This window comes from Perognathus longimembris, chromosome 18 (assembly GCF_023159225.1).
Source record: "Perognathus longimembris pacificus isolate PPM17 chromosome 18, ASM2315922v1, whole genome shotgun sequence".
NCBI classification, from domain to species: domain Eukaryota; kingdom Metazoa; phylum Chordata; class Mammalia; order Rodentia; family Heteromyidae; genus Perognathus; species Perognathus longimembris.
This window is the reverse complement of record NC_063178.1, coordinates 35,661,510-35,668,619: the sequence shown is the minus strand read 5'-3', so window position 1 is coordinate 35,668,619 and position 7,110 is coordinate 35,661,510.

The window sequence follows — 7,110 nt, the reverse complement described above, 5'->3', positions numbered from 1 at the left end:
AGCTCACTATGTTAATCAGCTTGCTCATAATAGTACGCAAGCCCTGCACTTTCAAGGCAGGAGTGAGGATAAGGTAGAACAAAAATTAGAAGCATTGTATGAATTTGTGTTGTCTCTGGGAGAACAAATTCATGCTTTACAAACTTTGCAGTGGGTGCGCTGTCATGCTGGGTTTTACTTTATCTGTGTGATCCTCCATAAATATAATGGGTCAAGCTATCCTTGGAAACAAGTTGTAGCACATCTGAATGGTATTTGGCACCATAATAATTTGTCCTTAGATCTCTTTCAACTCCATAGGCAAATAGCTAGACTAGAACAAGCTCCGCCTCTGGACTCTTAAATGGCAAAAACAGCAAAAGAACTGTTTGAACAACTTCAACAGTATATCTCTTCTTTGACTAATGTTAAGGGGCTGTTAGTGACATTGCCTATGCCTTCCTTGCATTGTACACATATTGCAAAATTGTTTTACGAGTTTAGCCAACCGGTTGCATAAGATCAAGCTCCAAGTAAATGAATTTCCCCTGAGAGGAACTGCAGCCAGAGATGGGTAAGGGGATCCCCTGTTTGACCGCCCTAAGACTGGGCCTTCAGCTTTGCTCTGAAGAAGTTTCCCTTGACTGGTAAGGCAAGCTAGGAGACACACCCAACCTAAGACAGGCGGGTTCGCTTCTTTAAAGAAACACAGGGGAGATGTTGGGAGCCGAGCCAGCACCTAAATTCTTCCTGACCTCTGGCTGTGTTTTCAAGGACATACAAGGACTTGGCTTAATGGAAAATCAGAAATGCTTTACTATGTCTGCCATGTGTCCGTTCTTATGTTAACCAACATCATCCTTTCTTAGCTGCCATCAGATATTGCTCTGGAGTCCATTATGATGTTAACCAACCTCATCCTGTTTTAGCTATCAGGTATTGCTAACTCCAAGCCTTTTTGTGTTCTGGAATTTTAAGCCTATGCTATTTCCTGGTTTTCATACTGCATATAAGCTGGAAGTCAAGAATAAGCATGGCTGCAACCTTGAGTTACAATCTTGAGCTGCAGACCACCGTACCCTATCTTTGCCTCTTGTCTTTTTTCTCTTGTCTTGCATTTTTTCCTTTTCTTTAATCCTTGTCCTTTTTGCTGCCGGCTGGCTCAGGCACCAGTATAGGCCTCCATAAAGAGTGAAGGGAACAGCAGCACAGAAAGATTGTTAAAGGAAGAGTTGGCCAGGGCCAGGTTGCTCAGTAGAATCTGCATGGCCAGACGATGGAGCAAGGGTGGGGTCCCGGAGCTCATCTTCATGGATGAGATGTGGATCAGGAGGGCTAGGCACTGACTGTGGGCTCTAGGACTCTGCTTCTGTTCTCTGATCCCTGGGCATCTGTATAGCCATCCCCCCACAGCCACCTTTGGACATGAACAAATCAGAGAGAAGTTTCTGATGCGATTTCTGAACCACACCAATTAACATCTTAGTTGGATGTAGCTCGTGAGATTATTTCAAGCATTGGTTTGAACCAAAAGTAATAGGATTGAAGGTGTGTCGCACACAGCCAAGCTTGCCTTTGAAAGATAAAACAGTACACCAAAAAGACTTCTCAGTCTTATACCTTAATCCCTTCAGATATTCCCACAGATGATCCAATGCTCTGAGCCTGCAAAGAATCCAAGAAGTGCATCCAGTCCAACCTTATAGCATCCACACATTCTGTTTATCTATTTGCTTTCCTTCCTTCGTTCCTTCCTTCGTTCGTTCGTTCCTTCCTTTCTTCCTTCCTTCCTTCCTTCCTTCCTTCCTTCCTTCCTTCCTTCCCTTCCTTCCTTCCTTCCTTCCTTCCTTCCTTCCTTCCTTCCTTCCTTCCTTCCTTCCTTCCTTCTTTCCTCCCTTTGTTCTGAAGAGCCAGACTAAAGCCATTTTGAAGTCAGGCCCCAATTTACCACGCGAACTTGAGATAAGCTGGCCCTATGAGCAAATCCAGGCCAAGATTATTAGGGACCAGCCGGTCAAGAACTCTAACCATTGGGAATGCTTAACTCTAACCGCCCCCAGAATGCCTTGAGCCCTGTGCCTCGAGCCCTGAGCCAATCAGATTTGTACCCATGTCCTAATCTTGCTTGCTTGAACACCTGATTGCTGAAACTTTGTTTTTTGCCTTTATAAGCAGTGTGCAATTTCAGCTCAGGGCTAACTCCTAACCTCTGCTGTGTCAGTGGGTAGGACGAGGCCCCAGTTGCAGCTTGCTTGAATAAAGCCTTGCCTTGGTTTTGCATTTCGGAATGTCTGAGTCTCGGTGGCCTTCTTGGTGGCCTTCTCGTGACTTGGCATAACATTTGGGAGCTCATCCGGGATAACCCAAGAGGTCCCTGAGACCCCAGACTCCGAAGGTAAGAAAAATGTGCTGTTCAATTGCCTGTCCTGTAATTTGTCTGTTTGTCTATTTCTGTTTCACTTTTGCTTATTTCTTGGAGTGGTTGTCGAAATGGACGCGCTTACTTGGCAATCCTGGGGAGACTGCCCCAGACTCTCCACCCTTGAAGGGGGACCGAATCCCGCCTTGAACTTGGGTCCACTCCTTCTGTACCCTTGCAGGAGGTTGTGGGCCAACTTGGGAGATCTCCAACTCATAGCTTTTCTTGTTCTCAGGCCTGTTGAGGTGCCAGACTTTGAAGTCAGGCCCCACCACGTGAACCCCATTTTAGAATCGAACCCTGAGCCAATCAGATTTGTACCTGTGTTCTAATCTTGCTTGCACAGCTTATTGTTGTAACCTTGTTCTTTGCCTTTATAAGCCCTGTGTAATCACAGCTCGGGGCTTCCTCCTAACCTCCGCTGTGTCAGTGGGTAGGACGAGGCCTGAGTTGGCAGCTCGTTAAATAAAGCCTTGCCTTGCTTTTGCATTTCGGAGTGTCTGAATCTCGGTGGTCTTCTTGAGGGTGGTCTTGCGACTTGGCACAACATTTGGGGTTTCGTCCGGGATAGCCCCAGAGACCCCGAGATCCCAGACTCCGAAGGTAAGAAAACAGCGCTGTTCATTTGTCTTGTCCTGTAATTTGTCTGTTTGATTGTTTTGCTTTTGCTTATACTGGTAGGTCACGAGTCAGTTTGGTTTTGGCCGGAGGGCCTCCTAAACGAGACTCAACCCGCCCACCTTGTACTTGGGTCTGCTCCTTCTGCTTATCTGGCAGGAGGTTGTGGGCCAACTTGGCTCTACTCCTCCTGTACCCTGGCAGGAGGTTGTGGGCCAACTTGGGAGATCTCCAACTCGTAAGTCGGGTCCACTCCTTCTGCACCCTTGCAGGTGGTTGTGGGCCAACTCGGGTCCACTCCTTCTTGCAGGAGGTTGTGGGCCAACTCGGGTCCATTCCTTCTGCACCCTTGTAGGAGGTTGTGGCCCAGCTTGGGAGATCTCCAACTCATAGCTTTTCTTGTTCTCAGGCCTGTGTTTTCCTCCTTTTGTATTGTTTTGTTTTTTGTAGCCTTTTGGACTGAACATCTGATCAGAGCTATGGATAACGTTCTATCTTGAGGACCTCCATCTAGCCCCCTAGACTTGATCCTAGCTCACTGGAGGGAGGTTAAGGAGATAGCTCAGAACCAAGGTGTAGCCCTTAAGAAGGAAAAGTGGATCACCCTGTGCAAGTCAGAATGGCCCACCTTTGAGGGAATTGAGGGAGCTTTGACATAGGTAAGATCAGGACTTTGCAATGCCTAATCTACACCCCTCGTTCAGGCCATCCAGACAAGAGAGAAACCAAGAAGGAAGAGAAGAAATTGTACTCACCTGTCCTCTAGGGAGGAAGCACGGAGGAGGAAATGTTTCCCGCTCCATACTCCCCACCCCAGTTAACTCTACAAGAGGAGGACTCTGAGGAAAATGTTTCAGCTGTACCCTCCGCTCCGGAGGGTCCTGCCCAGTCAACTCGCCGGCACCGACAGCCCAGGACACGGACACATCAGCCCCAAGTCCAAGTCCTGACCCGCAGCCGCTGACAGAGTGGACGTAGGGCCAGCCCAAGCCACCCACAGGTGGCAGGGAGTGACCTCACCATGCTGCGCTGTCATCTCTGTGTTGTTTGTAAGTCTAACAGTCTTTTGTGTCAAACCTGCATAGCTCATTGGAAAGATGTACAGGTGATGGTTCACAATCAGAGTGTGAGTGTCCACAGAAAGAACTCTAGGGGGACCCCCACCCAGCCTTCTTAAGCAGAAAATTGTTTGGTGTGCTAAAATGTTTTACTAAGACTAAAAATGTTTTACTAAAACTATCAAGGAAAATGAGGCTGGAGAATGCTAAAATCATTTGTTAAAGGTTTTTGTCTTAAAATGTACGGCCGATGCTTATTCAGGGCGCTTTAAGATCTTTTGAAAATGTATGTGTGTGTGCATGTGTGTGTGAACATGTTCAAGACTGCAGTATGATGCAAAACTAAGTTTAAATTCAAAGGTCTTCATGCCATGCAGTAACTGGGACTGAAGACAAAAAAAAGAGGCTCTTTTGAAACAAGCAGCCCATAAGCAAAGGGCGGCACCTGGTTTCAGATTGCCTGTGAGCTTCAGTTTTTCCGATGCAGATAAAAGCTAAAGTGTTATGTTAGTGTTAAAAAGGCTTTGGAAATCAGGAATACATTTCTAGATAAGAAATTTGGAAGTAAAATTGTCCTAAATAATTATTGCAAAGTGAGAAAAGGAGAATTATGGCTACCAAAATGTTTAATTGCCATTCCAGCTTCTTTGTAGGTTTTTTGTAACAGTTTCCAGCAGGCCCACAGAGAAGCACAGGTGATTCCTACAAGTTTGTCAAGATCTAATACTGACCCTTAATAAGTTCCAGGTAAGCGAGCATGCTTAAAAACTACTTCTGTGTGGACCACCTTGTTGCTTATAATTGGAGTAAAGTGGCCCCTTATAAGACTCACTGATCTGAATCTGCGGTTCGAAGCCAGCCCGGGCAAAGAAAGGTCCCTGTGAGAGACTTGTCTCTAATCAGCCAGCAGAGTGCTGGGAACAGAGTGGTGTGAATCTCAAAAGTGGTACAGTGCTAGTCTTGAGCTGGAGAGCTGAGGGACAGCACTCAGGCCCTGAGTCCAAGTCCAGTGGAAAGTCACTTCTCCTGAGACAAAAGTGATGGAGCATCCAGAGGCAGGAAGCCACTGCTTGGATGGCAGAGATGGTGTCAGATCCTAGAGTCACTACTGTTGGCCTTTCAAAAGTTAAAGCCGGGAAGTCCTAGAAGAATAGTTCATAAGCCTGCCTTTCCAATGCCCATGTCTGTCTACTGGGCAGGAACTTGCCAGTCATCTATGATAGTGGTTAGTAAGGGGAAGTTTGTCAAATGAGAGGATAGATTAAAATCTCCCCCCCCCCCCCGCATTTACTCAAAGCTCTGACTGGCAGTAAGAATTTTAAGCTGATACATCTGTTCAGGAAAGAAAGCTTGTAGACCTGAGACTGTGTTGTGTCCTTATTGAGATCTGTTAAAGGCCTGTCAGCTTGCCAATGCCCCCAATCAACAGATTAACCACGGTGGAAGGGACCCTAGATGGCATAGCCACTTGGGTTCATTGCTTCCATGCCAGGCCAGCTGACCCCTTTGCCCTGGATGACAACTACCGTGATGGAACATGGGAGGTCTCCAAGCACCCAACTCAGCTGCTTTGCCTTCGCCTCAAGAAAAGACAGTTAGACGGAATATTGTTATAATTTTCTTTTTGCCTTCTTTCCTTACTACCCTGGCTAGTGTTAATGTTATTTTGGCAGCTCACTCCAAAGTGAGGTGACCCCCTTATCTTAGGTAGTTTTGGGCTTGTTCAGGAATATGGGTATAGCCACCCGACCCTTAGAGCATAGCTGAGAAGTTCATGTATTTTGTTGCTTACATTTGTATACTAAACACTATACAGCTAATGGTAAGTCTGTATAGCTGAAAGTTAATTTTCAGTTTGCAGTAATCCTTCAGTCCCTTGGTAATGTAGACTAAGGTTATAGGTTCCTGGCTAGGTAAGGTCTATGCCCCTGAGTCAGCCTGAAGAAATTACAGAAGATGGATGATCTTCACCCATCAGCCCCCCTTTAAAACCGAGGGACCAGAGTTATTTTTGGGTACTACTTTTGGCCCTACTGGCCCATGCCTTACCTCTATATCATCCCCTAGACATGCAAGCCATTGAAATGGACAGAATGGAGCCATGATTGTCTCCCAAGGTACCAAAAAGAAAAAGGGGAAAATGAGGTGCCAGACTTTGAAGTCAGGCCCCACCACGTGAACCCCATTTTAGAATCAAACCCTGAGCCAATCAGATTTGTACCTGTGTTCTAATCTTGCTTGCACAGCTTATTGTTGTAACCTTGTTCTTTGCCTTTATAAGCCCTGTGTAATCACAGCTCGGGGCTTCCTCCTAACCTCCGCTGTGTCGGTGGGTAGGATGAGGCCTGAGTTGGCAGCTCGTTAAATAAAGCCTTGCCTTGCTTTTGCATTTCGGAGTGTCTGAATCTCGGTGGTCTTCTTGGGGGTGGTCTTGCGACTTGGCACAACACTGTGTGTTTTCTTCCTTTTGTATTGGTATAATTGTTTGGGGTTTTTTTTAGCCTTTTGGACTAAACATCTGATCAGAGCTATGGGTAACGTTCTATCTTGGGGACCTCCATCTATCCCCCTAGATTTGACCCTAGCTCACTGGAGGGAGGTCAAGGAGATAGCTCAGAACCAAAGTATGGCCCTTAAGGAGGAAAAATGGATCACCCTGTGAAAGTCAGAATGGCCTACCCTTGAGAGAGCTAATTGGCCACCTGAGGGGAGCTTTGACATAGTTAAGATCAGGACTTTACAATGCCTAATCGATGCCCCTCGTTCAGGCTATCTAGACCAGGTTCCTTATATAGACACTTGGAGGGAACTAGTTGACAGGGACACTCCAGCTTGGGTTCGGCCTTTCTTACAGACTCCCTGCTCCACTCCTTCCCCTATCCCAATATTCACTCAAAAGACTTGGGGTGGCAACAGAGAAACCAAGATGGAAGAGAAGAAATTGTACCCACCTGTCCTCCAGGGAGGAAGCACGGAGGAGGAAATGTTTCCCCCTCCATACTCCCCACCCCAGTTAACTCTACAAGAGGAGGACTC